Source organism: Cryptomeria japonica, chromosome 4 (assembly GCF_030272615.1).
Source record: "Cryptomeria japonica chromosome 4, Sugi_1.0, whole genome shotgun sequence".
NCBI classification, from domain to species: domain Eukaryota; kingdom Viridiplantae; phylum Streptophyta; class Pinopsida; order Cupressales; family Cupressaceae; genus Cryptomeria; species Cryptomeria japonica.
The window spans coordinates 81,506,775-81,525,927 of record NC_081408.1 but is presented as its reverse complement, the minus strand read 5'-3'; positions in this window follow the sequence as shown (position 1 = coordinate 81,525,927).

Sequence of the window (19,153 nt, the reverse complement as noted above, 5' to 3'; positions counted from 1 at the left end):
CAAATTTTGATTTCCTTGCATCAATTCAAGTTAAAAATCACAATCCAGGGTATCACATCTCCAAGATTTAGAGCTACTTGATGAGAAATGATAAGTTGCATACAATCACCTCAAAGCCTATCAACAATGCATGAGCAGAAGCTATAATCATCGAGTTAGACCTCATACATTTGACGTAGGTGATCTTGTTCTTTGAGAGAATCCTCGTAACCAACCAAATAGAGAACATCAGGAAAATTTTGAATCAAACTGGCTAAGTCCATATGTTATCATTGTTGTATTTGGGTCCAAGGCATATCAGTTGTCTACTTCAGAAGGAGAACCGCTAGCAGATCCGATCAACAACATGCACCTAAAAAGGTTTTATACCTAATCTGTATAGAGCATTAGGCTCCCAAGCATACCAGAAAAACATCAAAAACATTCAGATATATGTCTTGAAGAAAATACAAAAACATCAAAATAGTAAAGAAAAATCATGCATCCAAACGGTGAAAAACCACTCCGGTGGCACCTTGGGTAAGTGCGATGGTGAAAACCTAGCAAACAGGCACCACTCGTAAAGGATATGGCTACATTGTCTTTCAAACTTGTTGTGATCACATTCATTACACACACACATCCATCAGTCCAAAACCATGACTTATTATTGATCTGCAATCAAGGATAGTACTTCATGCGTCTTGCATCCTAATTTTTCATAGTCATATCTAAACTGGGGGAAATGCCCTTAATATGTTTGATGGAAGTGGATTCTACATTACTTGTGATTCATTGAGTTCTTCATTCAAAACTATCTCACAAAATCCAAAAACATTCAAAACAATCAACAAAATACCAAAAACATTGGAAAATTATCTCACAAAATCCAAAAACATCATAAAAAAAAAACAAAAAACAACAACAACATGACAACGCTTTGTACATACCCATCCAAGCAAACACCAAGAAAACATTGTGAAATAATTGAAAAATGATCACTTATCACATCGACCAAACAATCAAACATTGACACACAAACTGTCTTAACAAGGATGCATCCTTACCAAAACAAAGACAGGATGACGTTTTCTTTGACAAGAAAATTATGTTTAAGCTATCAAATACTTGGTTTATTTGTAGGTTGTTCATTCATTTATATATATCAGGTTCCTACACTACTCCGGGATATCCACAAGTGATTATAGTGGTCGGGATGGTTCCTAAGCATTGTTTGTATGTCTTCTATGAATTATTCCGATGAAGTTCTGGGGCATGTACTAATGGTGTCTATGTGGGAAGTTCACTAAGCTACATGATCATATGCAAAATATAGTCATGGATCACTATGGCTTGTTGACTACATCGTATACCTCGACCATATGAGCATGAACCATTATGGAGGGTCCATATTCTTTATTCTTTATTTATGTTGTTTGTTTTCAGGTACAATTCTCCATCCTTGGTCCCTACTACCTCATCCAAGCTCGATATTATCATGCTAAATGATAAAAATAAAGCACTATGGATCGTCATTCCATCTCATCTGTTTATATTGCATTTTGTTGCATGTCACCCATCCATTTAATCATTTATTATTCATATGCATGGTTTTGTATGCAAGTGTGAACAAGATTAATATGAGAAGTTATATGAAAATAGAGTTGGTCTTGGATACAATCACGACAGAGTTCTCTGATACATCATCAGTGCATCATGCAAAAGTTTAAACAACCTTGCACTCATTATCATAATCACATTATCATTTCATTACATTTAGTTGCATTTGCATAAACCTAGTTCATTTACTTACATATAGGTTTATTAAAATCTTAAATATTTATTAGAGTGCATTTCAAAATCATTTAGTTGCATTTAAATACATATAGATCATTATCATTTATTTGCATTAATATCATTATATCATTTCATCATTGCACAACTCATGATATTTAGATTCATTTCTATGATAAATTTGTCATCATTACATTTACTACCATTATTAGCCATTACTATGCATTCATTTAGTGTCATTTATCCTCCTCATTTACCATCATTTAAAGCTTGTTTACCATGCATTTGTTTAGATTCCCATAGTTGCATACATCTATGTATCTATCCATTAATTAAGGCGCATTCATTTCTCCATCTAGTATGAGAATATACTCATTCATTTCATCTTACAAAGATTTCATTTAGGATTCATTATAATGCATTCATTTTCCTTTTTAATTGTATTAAGGTGTAGTTATTCATTACCCATGAGTTACATTATCATTTCACTTCGTCATATTTTTCACCATTTAGATCATAACACAAAAACCATTTGTTTCAAACATTAGTCTATACATTTTCCATATGCATTCATTTAGAAATCATCATATAAACATGTGTACTTTACATTTGTTTATCCATATAAGCATTCATTTTTAACCATCTAGATGCATTTACATAAATAATTCATTCATTACATTTTAAATATAATCAACATCATTGCATATCATTATCTCATCATCGATTCACCATAAAGTACAATATACTGTCTATATCATCATAAACATCATGTTCACTATGCATACATAATCATCATGGTATTACATACATAAAGCATCACATCAACAAATCATGCATATCCACCTACATCCAGATGTTAGCATCACATTCATAAAACATGCATATAGACATCATGTAGGAATAAATCATCAAAAAACATGCATATAGGAATCATCTCATCAATGCATACATATAGCAAGTATAAGTATCCATCTAAGCATAAATCATAAGATCATCATCTTGCATAAAATCCATACATATCATCAAACATGCATATCATCACAAAATATGGGATCTCCTCATATATCATATCATATTGCCAAAAACATGCATGTATCAGAGTAAAATGAAGTCCAAAATATCGACTACCAAGAGCCATCCAAGCCACAGTCCAAAATGACAATGTAAAAGCATACAAAATTCTCTCTCAGATGCTACTCTGACCAAATGTCGCACCACCATTACCACTTGCTCCCCCACTACCCCCTACACCACCTGATCTATCTCACCATGGAGGACCCATCACACCACCATTGCTCTACATCCTCTAAGACAGCTCTAATCTCACTCGCCACATGTAGGAATAGCTCAGTGTTCACTGACTAGCTGGCACCACCTGCTCATATAACCCCCACCAATAATCTATCTCCGCCTATGCTCATCACATCTCCCTCATCACCTCCCCCGTAGGACCTTGTGCTCCTACTCCAACCCGAACTCTCTCCTACAGCTCTGATAATCTTTCCATGGCCTGATCTCTCTCCCGCAGCACTACAATAAGCTCTGACTCTCATGCAAACAGATGCACATCTCTAGTGGCCACCTCTGCCTCCATATCCTCTAGTCGCGTCTGCAAAACTAGTATCATATGATCTTGTAGATCTCCACCACCCATCGCTCCCTCTCCTGTATCTATAGGTACCTCTCCAGTGGCTCCCTCCATTGTATCCATAGGTACCTGTCCCTCACCTACATCCATGCCACCTAATCTCATGCCTCCCTGCATTAAAGGTCCCTGAGAAAGCCGCAATGGCTGCCCACCTCTCCCTCTTCGCTGTAAACATCCACCACCCCCACCTCCACCTCCGAATCCACCACCTCCTCCAAATCCCCCACCCCCTCCTCCTTTTCCCCCATCCCCACCACCACCATCCCCTCTCCCTCATCCACCTACTACTCTGTGACCTCCTCTCCTCCTTTCTCTCTGTCTCCCTTCCTCCTCAAAGGATGGAATAGGCTCTATTGGATCAAATATTTGAGGAATTGGATGTGCGGCGATATACTATGTATACTCCTCTGTAACCTCTGCATCTACCACCCCCGACCTCATCTACCATGGTCTTACCTATAACATGCGGAACTCTGTCAGAGCCTGATCATAAGGTAACACCGCTCCCCATAGGAACCTCTCTCAGACCACCCTCACATACTTTCTCGATCCCCTAGGCAATCCCTGCATCCGCCCAAACTGTCTCAGAACTCTACCAAGAAGCTGTCTCTCCATATTGTAGGTTGTCCTACCAATGAGGTGTTGGCATTTCAATAGAAGGGAGATTGTTGATATTCATTAAGGATATTGAGAAGGTTGTTCAAGATTATTTGATATAACTGAAAAAGGGTGATAACTATCTTTATAACATTATTTTATCATTGATGTCAAGAAATTGATTTTCTAATTCAATATGATGTTGCCATATCTCAAGAAGATTGATTTGAAGAGAATTAAGATGTCAGTAAAAGACACAGAAAGAATGTGATAATAAAGGGGAGAAATAAGATATTCAATGGGCAACTATTACTGAGTTAGACAACGATGAGATCATGATGTTTAGATTGTTTTGATATCATACATATGTTGTTGATTGTAAGGTTAATACTATACTATGTCACCGAGCAAGGAACCTAGTCGGTAAACCCTAAGGTTATCGATATTGGTTAATGAAGTTGGAATGTCTACCGAGTAAAGTTTAGTATTTATCAAGTTGCAACTGAGTTATGATAGATCACATTGGATGAATAAAAGTATTATTTAATGAAGGACAATGATGAGCTGGAGATGTATAAATGATTGGTATTCCGCACATGAAGTTTGTTAAGGATCTATTGCAATGGAAGATTGACAGGAAGATCTACATCGCAGATTGAACCACAATAACCTTGTGCAAGTTCCAAGAAAGGAATGCAAGTCCCAAGGCAAGGTAAAACATTTTCAGATCGAAAGATGCATTGAACCTAGTCAAGATCGATGATCTGATGGCTAAGATTGATCATGGGAAATGTGATCAACGAGATTCAGAGGTTAGCAAATTATTTATAAATAAGAAATTATTGATGAACAATGTATGCGGGAAAGTGTAAGCACAGGGATGCTACATATTTGATTACCGAGCATGGAAGCTTGAAGACCTATTTGAATAACAGAGTAGAGAGCCCAGTAGAGGGACAAGATAAGTCCTATGTCAAGATTGTTTTGAGCAAATAAGAATCTACTTTAGCATTTCAGATGTGAAGTTGTAGATATATTTATTACTATTGTTTATTTTGTAATTGGTAGAAAATCTCTTAACCGAGTGAACTTAACAGTCTTATTTGTAAATGTTAGGCCCAATATGGAAAGCTAATGTACTGAGAGGGGAGGGGTGAATCAGTACTTCAAAACCTTTTAACAACAATATCTTTACTATTATGCGTAAACCAAAAACTGCTGCAACATAACATAAAGCTAAAACAAATAAATAACAATCATTCATGATTCACTCCATAACTCATATATTTTGGTTACGCATAAATTCTTGGTTAGAGAGAAAAACTGTGGTGGGGATGGCACTCACAACGTCACTATTGCAATAATAAAGAGTGCTCAGTTAGAGCTACATGTTCAGCTATTTTTGATAGCTTACCCTGTTAGGAGTATAAAGATTGTTATATCTACCTTGCTAAAGGATTTTACAACACTTATTCTAAATGTTGCACCTGGTTAAAGGCTTTACAATTTATAGACTTTGTTAGAGTCTTTTACCCTATTAAAGGTTTCACTTATAACTTCAAAATATTACAATAAGTTATTACAAATATCTACAACTTTACATCTGAAATGTTATAGCAGATCCTATGTGCTCATAATGAAATTACCTTGCTTATAGCATACCTTGGTAACCCATGAAGTAACTCGGTAAACCCTTCTGTTTACTCTGTTTTTGATTGTTCTCTGAAATCCTTCTTGGTGACCTCTGTGTCTCTATAATAGTCATAACACTCAGTGCTTTCTTATGTATCACACATATCTTGCTTCATACACCTCTCTATCTCTCTCTCTGTCACACTTTTATCCTTAATCCATGATGTATAAATAGATCTCTTATGTCAGTGATCTGATTCATTGCTTTGATCTTACAAATTTTGGCATTTTTGTTGTTTATGTTGTGATTGTCATTGATGGACACACACTTGTATTGAGATCCCCTTTATATGTATGAGCTCATGCTCAACCGGTATTTGTTCCAACTGGTATGTTGTATACTAGTCTTTAGACTAGTGGTGATTTTGCAGAATGTGTTTCCAATCTGAAGCGGCATGTCGACCCCAAGCAGTTCGTAGATCACAAGCGGTATGAGGGAGCAAAGTGGCACAACACATTCTTACCAGTTTTCATTTTTGTCAAACCGACAACCGATATTTTGTATGAACCGGTAATACTCTATGATGAGTTACCAACCGGCATTTGTGATGAGTTACCAATCCACCGATTGTTTGACGGTGCCGACACATTGACGGTGCTTCTTATGTTGTGTTACTGAGTATGTCTAGATTCATTAAACCTAGAAAATTGTAATGTAATCCTATTGGACTGACATGAAATCAGATTCCTTTAAAAGGACATCTTGTCTAGGGTTTTAAGTTGTTGCTAAAAGGGTTAGTGTCGAGCTAGGGTTTAAGGTGGAAGTTGAGAATGATCTTATCTGAGAAGATCAAGTTGTAACTGTGAGAGAGAGGGAAGGCTGAAGTAATGTTGGAATGCATTAGCTAAGAGCAATACTAGATCTAACCAAGTAATTTGTGCTATTAAATAGATCAAACACTTGTTGATTACTCACATCTTTGACAAGTCTATAGCCCTTAACCGGGTAGGTCTCAAAGCCTTTGTAAAATCCTCTAACAAGGTGGTTCACACATGTGAATCTAAAATCCTCTAACAAGGTAGTCTTTAATTGAACTTATCTCCTAATAGAGATTGAAATTCCTAACAGGATCTATTCTGGTGAAGAACATTGTAAGACCTTAACCAGTCTGACCTTAACCGGTCTGGTTTCTATTCTGCAAATAGTGACTTGTGAGTTCCATCTCACCGTGGTTTTTTCCTAGTTGGGTTTCCACATCAAATATCTTGTGTTATGGTTGTATTGCTTTTGTGGGTGAATGCTTTATTCGCATTTTGGTTTGCATGTGTGGTAACTGGTTTGACTGTTAGACTGCTAAACCGGTTTACCTTTAGACTATGTAAGTGCTTTAGTGCAGTAATTTTTGGCATACTAATTCACCCCCCCTCTTGGTATTCATCAATTGGTATTAGAGCCTACCTTTCTATAAGTTTAACCACTTGGAAAGAGATATGGGGGAATACACCATGAGGGAACTTACTCAACGGCTCACTAAGTCTGAGCAAGCCTATGATGATCTTATGGTCAAATACAAGGCATCTCAAGCAAAAAGGAGAGAACATGTAGAGAAGCTGATGGAACTATCTAAAAGCAGTTCTGAAGATGAAGCTAACATGGAAGCCATGATTGCTGAAGTAAATAAGCTAAATGATTCAAACTCCAATCTAAGAAAGGATTTGGAAGGACTGACTATTCGGTTTAGTCAAGAGCTTGAGAACTAGAGAAAAGCTGAAGATCAGATAAAGGACAGAGATCATGAGATCTCTAAGTTGAAACAAGAGATTAGTGCACTGACTGCTCACCTTCATGAGAGCAGAATGGAAAAGGAAGACATGCAAGGAGAACTGAACATTGCCATCTCTGAAAATGCAAGTCTAATGGAGACAAACACTGCTATTTCCAAAGAACTCTTTGAGTCAAAGGAAATACTCGCTAAGTTTGGCAAAAGTACTATCAAGCTAGAGCAAAAGCTTGAGTCATCTAGACCGGCAAAGAATACCAATGGTCTTGGTTTTTTTGGACATGAGGAAGGAGAATCCTCAGGAACAAATGCTGAAGCATCAAAGAAGCAACCAACACTCAAAGGAAAAGGTAAGCAAAAATTCAAACCTGTTTGCTTTAACTGTCTTAAAGAAGGACACGCTGTCAATGTATGTAGGAGCAAAGCCTACAATAATTTTCCTTATTTTATCAACAATGTACCTAGATCCAATAAGTTCAATGGTCATTGTTATGCATGCGACAAGTTTGGGCATAGAGCATTTGAATGCAGGTCTGTAATGGATAACATGGGAAGATATCCTCAGAGGACCCAAGGAACTGGTCCTGAACCTTTTATGAACCGGAACCACAACCGGTTTAATGTCTTCAATCATCAGTCAAGAAGCGGTGGTCATCAAAAGGCAACTAGATGGAGAGAAAGTTGTATGATCTGTCATGGTCATCATCACACTGCTACAACATGCAGAAGGAAGAATGGAAATATGTGCAATGGACCTTGGAGAGCACCTGGACTTGTTTGCTATCACTGCAACAAACCGGGTCACATTGCAAGATTCTGCAGAAGTAGAAAAAGTATATCTGATGATATACCGATTACTCAGGAAGGAGAAATAGATGTTGAAAAAGTTCAAGGAGACATGAAGAAAACATGGAAGAAGAAACCAATAATGTTGGAAAAGGAATCGGTTTCTGCACCTAGTGTGGAAATATCGAAACTAGCAAACTAAGCCTTAAAGGCTTAGGGGGAGCAAATGACAAAATATTTTTGAACCCCTGGTTGACACCAGTAAAAGACCTTAACCAGTATGTGATACTTGTTGCTTGGTAGAAGACCAAAAATGGTAAAAAAGCAAATTAGGGCTTACGCCCTAATAGAGGAGCATTAATGATGGTAAGTGAGAGACATGTATAAATGCATTTTTCAAATCATTTCTCACTATCTGTTTTCGAGTGAAGAAAATTTTTCAAGTGCAGAGTGAAGAAAAGATGATTTGAGCTTAGATTTCAAGAAATTGGATAATCTTGAAAGAGATTCAAATCCAGTTTGCAAGCGGTAGTGGAGAACACAAAGCGGTGATTTGGCATCCGACAAAGAGTGAAGTGAAGCAGAATCAAGAAGCCCTAAATGTTAGGGTTTCAAGCAGATCTGAAGCAAATATGAACTAACAATTATATGCAGATTTAAATACAAAAGATAAAGAAATAAAACAAGACACAGATAACATAGAGATTTAACGTGGTTCACCCAGAATGGGTTACGTCCACCATACACAGTCGTCCAATCTTTCTTATTATCCAGCAAAAACAGTACATCAACCTTACAATGCCTTAAGCATCCCAGCCGCTTATAACATGCATTTTTAGGGAAACAAACAAAGTCTACCTTTTTAGGGTTTTATTACAATGTCGGTTTTCATCAACGAAAAATGGCAAAAAAATTTGCTGATACATGCTGAGTGTATAGTACTTTGCTGATCAGTCACCACATTTCAACAATCTCCCACTTGGAGACTAATCAGGCTCCACACCAAACAATCTCCCACTTGGAGACTGAGACTACATGATACCACTGTACATGCAACATCCACTGGATAAAACACTAAGACTTGACTAGTATAAATTCTACAATTATCAATCAAGAAGACCAACAGAAACTGATGAAGAAATCAGCTTCTCCTGTGGAACTACCTTTGTGAACATATCGGTAGGATTCTCACTTGTGTGAATCTTCTCAAGCCGTAACTGACCCTCCTCCAAAACAGTCTGAATGAAGTGGTACCTGAACTGAATGTGCTTTGTCCTTGAATGAAAAGCAGAGTTCTTCGCAAGATGAATGGCACTCTGGCTATCAGTATATAATGGGCTATCCTCTTGTGTCTGACCCAATTCCTTCAGAAAATATTGCAACCAAATCATTTCTTTGCTGGCTTCTGTAGCAGCAACATACTCAGCTTCAGTGGTTAAAAGTGCAACAACCTTTTGCAGCCTAGAAATCCAACTGACTGCAGTTCCCCCTATAGTAAAAACATACCCTATAGTACTCCTTTGTGAATCAATATCACCAGCCAGATCAAAGTCAAAAAATCCACTTAGAGCAGCATTAGATCCTTTGAAACATAATGCCTTCATAGTAGTTCCTTTCAAATACCGAAGAATCCATTTCACAGCATTCCAATGTTCCATACCCGGATTACTCATAAACCTGCTCACAACTCCCACTGCATGTGCAATATCTGGCCTTGTGCATACCATTGCATACATCAGACTACCAACAGCTGATGAATATGGGATGTTAGACATTTTATTAACCTCTTCTTGTGCCTTTGAGCACATCTCCTTAGTGAATTTGAAATGACTAGCCAAAGATGTACTAACCGCTTTTGCATCCTGCATGTTAAATCTTTTCAACACCTTCTTTATATACTCACATTGGGACAAATTCAAGGTTCAATTTTTCCTATCCCGTGTAATCCTCATATTGAGAATTTGCTTAGCTGCACCCAAATCTTTCATAGCAAATGACCTGGCTAATTTCTGTTTAAGATCATTTATATGTTGCATGTTAGACCCAGCAATAAGCATGTCATCAACATAAAGCAATAGGATAATATAACTGCCATTATCAAATCTCTTAAAATATACACAATGATCAGAATGACATCTATGATAACCGTGTTTAGCCATGAAACTATCAAATTTTAAATACCATTATCGGGGTGCTTGTTTTAGGCCATACAGACTTTTCTTCAACCTACACACCAAGTTCTCCTTACCTTTGACCTCATATCCCTGTGGTTGCAACATGTAAATTTCCTCCTCCAGATCTTCATGGAGAAAAGTTGTAATGATATCTAATTGTTCAAGATGTAAATCATCTGCAGCCACAAGACTAAGTATAGTTCTAATTGAAGTCATTTTTACAACTGGAGAAAATATTTCATTATAATCATACCCTTTTTTTGTGCAAAACCTTTTACCACAAGTCTGGTCTTATATCTTTTCTGACCTCCTTCCTCCTCCTTCAGCCGATAAACCCATTTGTTAGGCAAGGCTCTTTTTTCTGCAGGTAAAGGGACTAAGTCCCAAGTCTTGTTTTTCATCAAGGAGTCCATCTCCTCTTTCATGCCTAGCTCCCACTGTTGTTTGACATCTACCTGCATTGCTTCTTCATATTCTTCTAGTTCACCAGAATCCGTTAATAAAATAGAATACAAAGAAGGAGAAAATATTTCAGGGTGTCTACTTGTCCTTGTAGAATGTCTAACACTTGCAGGAGTTTGTGGGACAATCTGTTGTTGTTGAGCATCAGGTACCTGTGGCATTTCATTTTTAGGAATCTCATCCAACACCACATATTCTTATTTCTCCTGTTCATGCTTGTTTTCCTGCATCTGTTCTTTATACATAACCTTCTCATTGAATATAACATCTCTACTTTTAATTATTTTCTTATTTTTAAAATCTCATAACCGATAGCCATATTCATCTATCCCATATCCAATGAAGGTACATTTCTGAGATTTAGCATCAAGCTTGTTTCTATTTCTTTATCAACATGGACAAAAGCTTCGCAACCAAAAGTTTTTAGAAAAGAATAATTTACCTTTTTACCAGTCCATGTGTCCTTTGGAATACCACCATCCAAAGGGGTTGAAGGTCCTTTATTTATCAAATATACAGCAGTATGTACAGCATCTGCCCAAAAATGTAAGGGCAATCCAGCATGCAATCTCATGCTCCTTGCACGTTCCATGATGGTCCTATTCATTCTCTCTGACACACCATTTTCCTGTGGAGTTCCTGGAACTGTCTTCTGCTTTCGAATCCCATTTAAAGAACAATAATCTTCAAATGCTTTGCTACAATACTCAACTCCATTATCCGATCTGAGACACTTCAACTTTTTTCCTGTCTCATTCTCAACCAAAGCTTTCCATTTCTTAAAAGTTTCAAAAACATCTGATTTTTGTTTTAGGAAATATACCCATGTTTTTCTAGTTGAGTCATCAATAAAAATAACATAATAACAAGAGCCACCAAGAGATGATACCTGAGCCGGTCCCCATACATCTAAATGTACAAGCTCTAACTTCTCACTCTTCTTCTCTTTCCCAACCTTGAGAAATCTGACTCTTTTTTGTTTACCATAAACATAGTTTTCACAGAACTCTAAATCAATCTTCTTTAGTCCTGGCAATAGATTTTTAGAGTGAAGGATTTTCATCCCTTTCTCACTCATGTGCCCAAGCCTATGGTGCCACATTATCGAATCTGTTCTTGCAACATTTATTGTTGTTGTCCCTGCAGTAACTTTATCTGTAACAGCTAAGGTGGAGTAAGTGTTACCAGTACACAGATATAATGTGCCTACCTTCGCACCTTTAGCTACTACTAATGATCCTTTAGTGACCTTCCACATACTGTCTGAGAAGGTAACTATGCAACCTTCACTACCTAGTTGCCCTGTAGAAATTAAATTTCTTCTTAAATTAGGAACATGTCTTACCTCCTGCAGAAACTAGTCATTACCATTCTGCAACTTGATCTTTATCTTTCCTTTTCCAACAATTTGACAGGGCTCATCATCACCCAAATATACCTATCCAAAATCACCTTGAACATAATCTAGAAAATATTTTCTGTGGGGTGTAGTATGAAATGAAGCCCCAGAATCTATTACCCAAGAATCATTAACATTATCCAAACATAAGATTAAAGCATCTTGTAAAGTATTACTTGCAATATTAGCTTCCTTACTGTCATTTTCATTTTTGTCTCCTTCTTTGTTTTTTCGAGACCAACAGTTTTTCTTTAGATGACCAGGCTTTCCGCAGTACCAACAATCTTTCTTTCCTCTAGATTGAGAGCGTCCTTTTTTGACTTCCCTCATGACTTCTCATTTCCAGGGCCTTTTCCTCTTTCCTTTGATCTTCCTCTATTCTCCATATTCAAAACACTACCCGATGATGTTGAAGTCTCACTTGTGCTTTTCCTTCGCATTTTCTCGCTTAGGATAACACCAACAATATCATCAAATACCAAAGTATTTTTACCAGAGACAGAGTTACTTACAGCCATAACCAAGCTATTCCAGCTTTCTAGCAAAGAACATAAAATCAAGAGAGCCCTAACCTCTTCTGCAAAGGTAATTTTTACTAAAGACAATTGACTGGTAATTGTATTAAATTCATTTAAGTGCTCCACTATAGATCCTCCCTCACTCATTTTCAAATTAAACAAATGCTTCATAAGAAATACCTTATTTGAAGCCGAGGGTTTCTCATACAACTTAGCCAATGTTGCCATCAAATCTACAGTCATTTTTGCTTCTGTTATATTGAATGCTACAGACGATGCAAGGCACAATCGAATGGATCCCAGTGCCTTTCTATCTAAAATGTCCCACTCTTCATCTGATATTGTGGTCGGTTTCTTTGCTTTTCCTTCCAATGGCCGCCACAAATCCTTTTGATACAGGTAATCCTCCATCTGCATTTTCCATACTGATAATTCTGATCGTTAAATTTTTTGACCTTGAATTTGGAATCCTCCATTGCTCCCACTCAAATCTGAAAGTCCTGCCAATTTACAAAAAACCTCGCTTTGATACCAATTGTTAGGATTTCAAGCAGATCCGAAGCAAATATGAACTAACAATTATATGCAGATTTAAATACAAAAGATAAAGAAATAAAACAAGACACAGATAACACAGAGATTTAACGTGGTTCACCTAGAATGGGTTACGTCCACCATGCACAGCTGTCCAATCTTTCTTATTATCCAGCAAAAATAGTACATCAACCTTACAATGCCTTAAGCATCCCAGCCGCTTATAACATGCGTTTTTAGGGCAACAAACAAAGTCGGCCTTTTTAGGGTTTTATTACAATGTCAGTTTTCATCAACGAAAAATGGCAAAAAAATTTGTTGATACATGCTGAGTGTACAGTACTTTGCTAATCAGTCACCACATTTCAACACTAAATTTGCATCTGAAAGGTAAATTTCGTGTTCTTGAAATACTCTTCAATGGCTTCTGCATCACATACCAGTTCGAGTACATCAATTGAGTCGGAAAGTTTTATTCAGAGGAAGTCTAAATATAATGCTTTGTCACAAGTTCCGACTGGAGTCATAGTCGAAGAAGGAATTTCTGATTATATTGATTGCAAAATAGAAGACCTAGGGTCTTTATCCTTTCACACTCAGTTAAGTCTATTTTGCGGCAAGGGAAAAAAGATGAAACCAAAATTTAGTGTCATAGAGAAGAAGAAATTCCACAACGCAGTATATTTTTTAGAAGATTTCACAGAGGATCATATTAGAATTATTTTAGGTAGAGTCCACGGTGGCAAGATGTACCTGGAGAGGATGCATGATATCATGCCTCAGGCAATTCATACAGTCACCGGTTTTTGCAACACAGGGGAAGTGCCAGCCCTGAGAAAAGTGAGCAAAATGGAAATGACCAAGCTCACCGGTTCAATAAGTGATTCATGGGGCATGACAGTCAATCCTATCAAGGATGATCTAGTGAAATACGTCTGCATGGTGATAGGATACAGAACATTTTCAGCTAGCAGGATTAATTTTGTATCTATTGCAGCGATAAATGCCACTTATCGAATGATAAAAGAGGATGCATCTTTTGACTTATGCACCGGTATGCAGAGGCAACTCCTGTTAAATCTTAAGGCAATCAAATAGGACAACTCACTGAGGTTTAAGTTTGGACAACTACTAGTAGGGTTGTTCTTTTATTTCCAAGGCTACTTTCCAGGTGTAGGAGATGTCCAGTGGTCCCCTGACCAACCAATAACCAAGCAGATAAAGGAAAGTGTACAAGCCATTGGAACTGGCCACCTTGAGGTACTAAACAAATATTTTGATGAGTTCAAAAGAAAGATGAGTCAGAGGGTAAGAATCTCAGGTGACATAGTGAAAAAATATGAAGATGACATATGTTTCACTATTCAAGTGGACAAATGTTTAATGGAGGCTGTTGAGCCTAAAATGGAGGAACTGGAGCCTATGGGCTATGAATTTATGTTTAACATGTTGGAAGGGTATGCCTCAACCCTTATTGCCTCACCTTTTGATCAAAAGGCTAAGAGGACCGGAACCTACTTGGAGAGGATTGCACTGGTTGAAGAACCATCGGTGAAGAAGGGAAAAGAACTGGCAGCTAAGAAAGCTAAGGTAGTGCCTGCAGCATCGGCACCGGCTACCACTGCAACTCTAAGAGTGACCAAGCGGTCACCGGAAAAGAAGAAACCAGAGGTAACACCAGCAAAAGTCTTTGAAAGAAAGAGGAAGACTAAGGCAAATGAACTGGACTCCAAAGAAACTGAGTCTGATAAACAACCAAAGAAGGCAACACAGACAAAGAAAATGAAGAAGAATGAACCGGCAGCATCCGCATTGGTAAATATAGACATCTCCTCATACAAAGCTTTGACACATTGTCAAATAACAGTAAAAAATATTAGGAGAAAGTTACTTCATGATTTAATAGATTATTATGATGAATTTAATAGTGAGGAAAAAGATGAAGTACTACAGGAAATCATTCTTTATTTATGTAAAAATGACCGATCACCATCAAAGATTAAATCTCAGACACCGGACTCATTATTTAAAGCATTAGATAATAAATGGTGCATTGTCATTGAAAAGGAACAGGAGATTAGGGAGAAAGTCTTTGCATAGTACTTCCCCAAACTCTCAAATTCAGAATTATTTGATGCCCTGGATCAAAATAAAGGTCTCTTTTTCACAAGAAGAAGAAGACTCTGGTTGTTGGAGGGGAGAGTTGATGATGTTGAAAAAGATACACATCAGCATATGGCTCATGCTATCAGCTCTCACAAAGCATGAATGGCCAACCTCCAAGTGGAAAAGGAACCAGTTATTTCCAAATCGGATGAGGTTTTTGATGAGGAAGGTAACTTGGTGGAAGAACCAATCGACACTATCGATGTCGATGCCTTAGATATAGAAGATGTCACTCAGGACATACCTTTTGAGGGAACTGAATAGGGCCAACAAGCCAATTAGGGTGGTGAACAAGCTAAGGAAACACAGCAAGTGGCAAAGGAACAAGATGAGAAAAAGAAGAGGGATGAAGATGAGAAACAGAAGAAAGAGGAAGAGAAGAGAAATGAGGAAGAGGAGAAATGAAACAATGAAGAAAAGAAGAAGCAAGAAGATGATAGGAAAAAGAAAGAAGAAGAGGATAAGGAAGAGAAGAGAAAGAAGGAAGAAGAAGAGAAGAAGAAGAAGGAAGAAAAAAAGAAGAAAAAGAAGGAAGAGGAAGAATAGAAGAAGAAGGAAGCTAAAGAGAAGAAGAAGAAGGAAGAGGAAGAACAAAAGAAGAAGGAAGAAGAAACACAGAAGAAGAGGGAAGAGGAAGCAAAGAAGAAAACAGAAGCAAAGTAGAAGCAAAAAGAAGAAGAAGATAAGAAGAAGATAGAAGAGGAAGAGAAGAAAAAGAGAGAATAGAAAGAGAAAGAATAAAAGGAGAGGAAAAAGAAGGAAGAAGAAGACAAGACAATTGAAGTGATGAAGAGCACACAGATGGAAACTCCTAAGGCAACCGATAGCCAAGCCAAACTGGCTGCTATCTCGAGCCCCATTGATCTCCAATCTGCAAGTGAGTCTAAGCTTATGCAAAGCATCAAGGTTGCCCAAGAGCAGCTTGAAGGCATTCGTAGGAAAAGGGAACAAGATATTATTTAGGCTGTTGTAGACACACTTACCGGTTTAATCCCCGGTACTAATCTTCCTAACACTGAATCATCACTAGCACAACTCAAACTTCTATGTACTGTAGTGGATGATTAGGTGTAGAGTCTGGAAGAAGCAGCAAAGGCAAATGTAAAGAAAGAGAACCAAAAGGCTCTTAATGTTGCTCTAGTGAAGAAGTTGAATGAGCTTAAGATTGAATTGTTGAAAGATCAAAAGGACATAAGGAATGCCTTGGCCGAGAGAAACTTGCTACTCAGAAAAATCTATCAACCTCATCTATTCTATGATGATGTGCTAGCCAAGAAGCAATAGCTTCAAAGGGACTTACAGTCCTACTTGAGCACATTTAAGACTCCTTATGATTCCTTTGCAGCATATGGGCAAACTGTTCACCAGTTTCAGGTCTAGTCATCCAAGATGGAGCAAGAGATCAGCACACGCTCTAGGGATTTGTAGGAGCTTCAACTGGTATTACTTCCACAACTGCAAATTCTTCAGAAGTGTTATCTGAACCTGGATGCCCTAACAGTCACACAAGAACTGAGCACAGTAGATGCCATGGAGGAACAGGTATCCCAGATGCAGACAAAGAAGGAAGTGGCAACCTCCCTACTTGAGTCCTAGTCCCTATCCATGAAACAATTTTTGCAGGACTATAAATCGGTTTTTGACAAGTATTATTCATTATTATCATAAACTTTATATATATATATATGGAAATAGGGTTTTTCAGTAGTACTTTGTCATTGTTGGCAAAGGGGGAGAAGTATATCTGGTTTTTGATTTTAAAAATTTTGATCTTCTGACACAGGGGAGGAAGTATCTATTTTGAAATTTTGATATATGCTATGATGTATGCTATATGCTCTAATGATTATGATCTGTATGCAAAATTGCTATACACTGTGTTGATTAAGGGATATTGTATATGCTTAGGGGGAGCAATTTTGTTAATGGCAAGTTTTTGTTGTAAAACACTTAGATTTCAAAATTTTATTTTCCTAAGTGTTGCCATCAATGCCAAAAGGGGAGATTGTTGGCATTTTTGTTGTTTATGTTGTGATTATCATTAATGGACACACACTTGTATTGAGATCCCCTTTATATGTATGAGCTCATGCTCAACCAGTATTTGTTCCAACCGGTATGTTGTATACTAGTCTTTAGACTAGTGGTGATTTTGCAGAATATGTTTCCCGGTCTGAAGCGGCATGTCGACCCCAAGCGGTTCGTAGATCACAAGTGGTATGAGGGAGCAAAGTGGCACAACACATTCTTACCAGTCTTCATTTTTGTCAAACCGACAACCGGTATTTTGTATGAACCGATAATACTCTACGATGAGTTACCAACCGGCATTTTGTGATGAGTTACCAATCCACTAATTATTTGACGGTGCCAACACATTGACAGTGCTTCTTGTGTCGTGTTACTGAGTATGTCTAGATTCATTGAACCTAGGAAATTATAATGTAATCCTATTGGACCGACATGAAATCAGATTACTTTAAAAGGACATCATATCTACGGTTTTAAGTCATTGCTGAAAGGGTTAATGTCGAGCTAGGGTTTAAAGTGGAAGTTGAGAATGATCTTATCTGAGAAGATCAAGTTGTAACCATGAGAGAGAGAGAAGACTGAAGTAATGTTGGAATGCATTAGCTGAGAGCAATACTAGACCTAACCAAGTAATTTGTGCTATTAGATAGATCAAACACTTGTTGATTACTCACATCTTTGATAAGTCTATAGCCCTTAACTAGGTAGGCCTCAAAGCCTTTGTAAAATCCTCTAACAAGGTGGTTCACACATGTGAATCTAAAATCCTCTAACAAGGTAGTCTTTAATTGGACTTATCTCCTAACAGAGATTGAGATTCCTAATAGGATTTGTTCTGGTGAAGAACATTGTAAGACCTTAACTGGTCTGACCTTAACCGGTCTGGTTTCTATTCTACAGATAGTGACTTGTGAGTTCCATCTCACCGTGGTTTTTTCCTAGTTGGGTTTCCATGTCAAATATCTTGTGTTATGGTTATATTTCTTTTGTGGGTGAATGCTTTATTCGCATTTTGGTTTGCATGTGATGTAACCGGTCTGACTGTTAGACTGCTAAACCGGTTTACCTTTAGACTGTGTAAGTGCTTTAGGGCAGTAATTTTTTGCATACTAATTCAGCCCCCCCTCTTAGTATTCATCAACAAACATAATTTATCGAATGAATAACCATACAAAATATTTCATTGGTTAGATGACCTCAAAATCATACACAATCCTTAAGTGCAATTTCCAATGTGATAATGGTTCTCTTGCTCCTCGATCTTGTAACACGTTTCCACATGTGTGTCTAGGTTTAATGAATCTTGTAAAATATTTCACTCGGTGTATCATTATTGCTTCTCGGTAGACAGCTAGGTGTATACTGGGCTCTGTGAATACTTTCTTCTATAACCGACTGCTCTGTGCATACCGACTGAATGTTTCGGTAGAGGTAACTGACTAGAGTATATAGAATGACTTTGGATATAAAACTAATGGCAACTTAATAAGTAGTAACAGTAAACCCTCTAGCAAGGTAACATTCTAAATGAGTGTTTGAAATCCTTTGACAAGGTCACTTCTAACAAAGTGAAGATCCTAACAGATCTGAGGGAAACCCCTTAACCGGGTCATATCTAGCAATGTGTTTATAATCTTTAACAAGATTTGCTT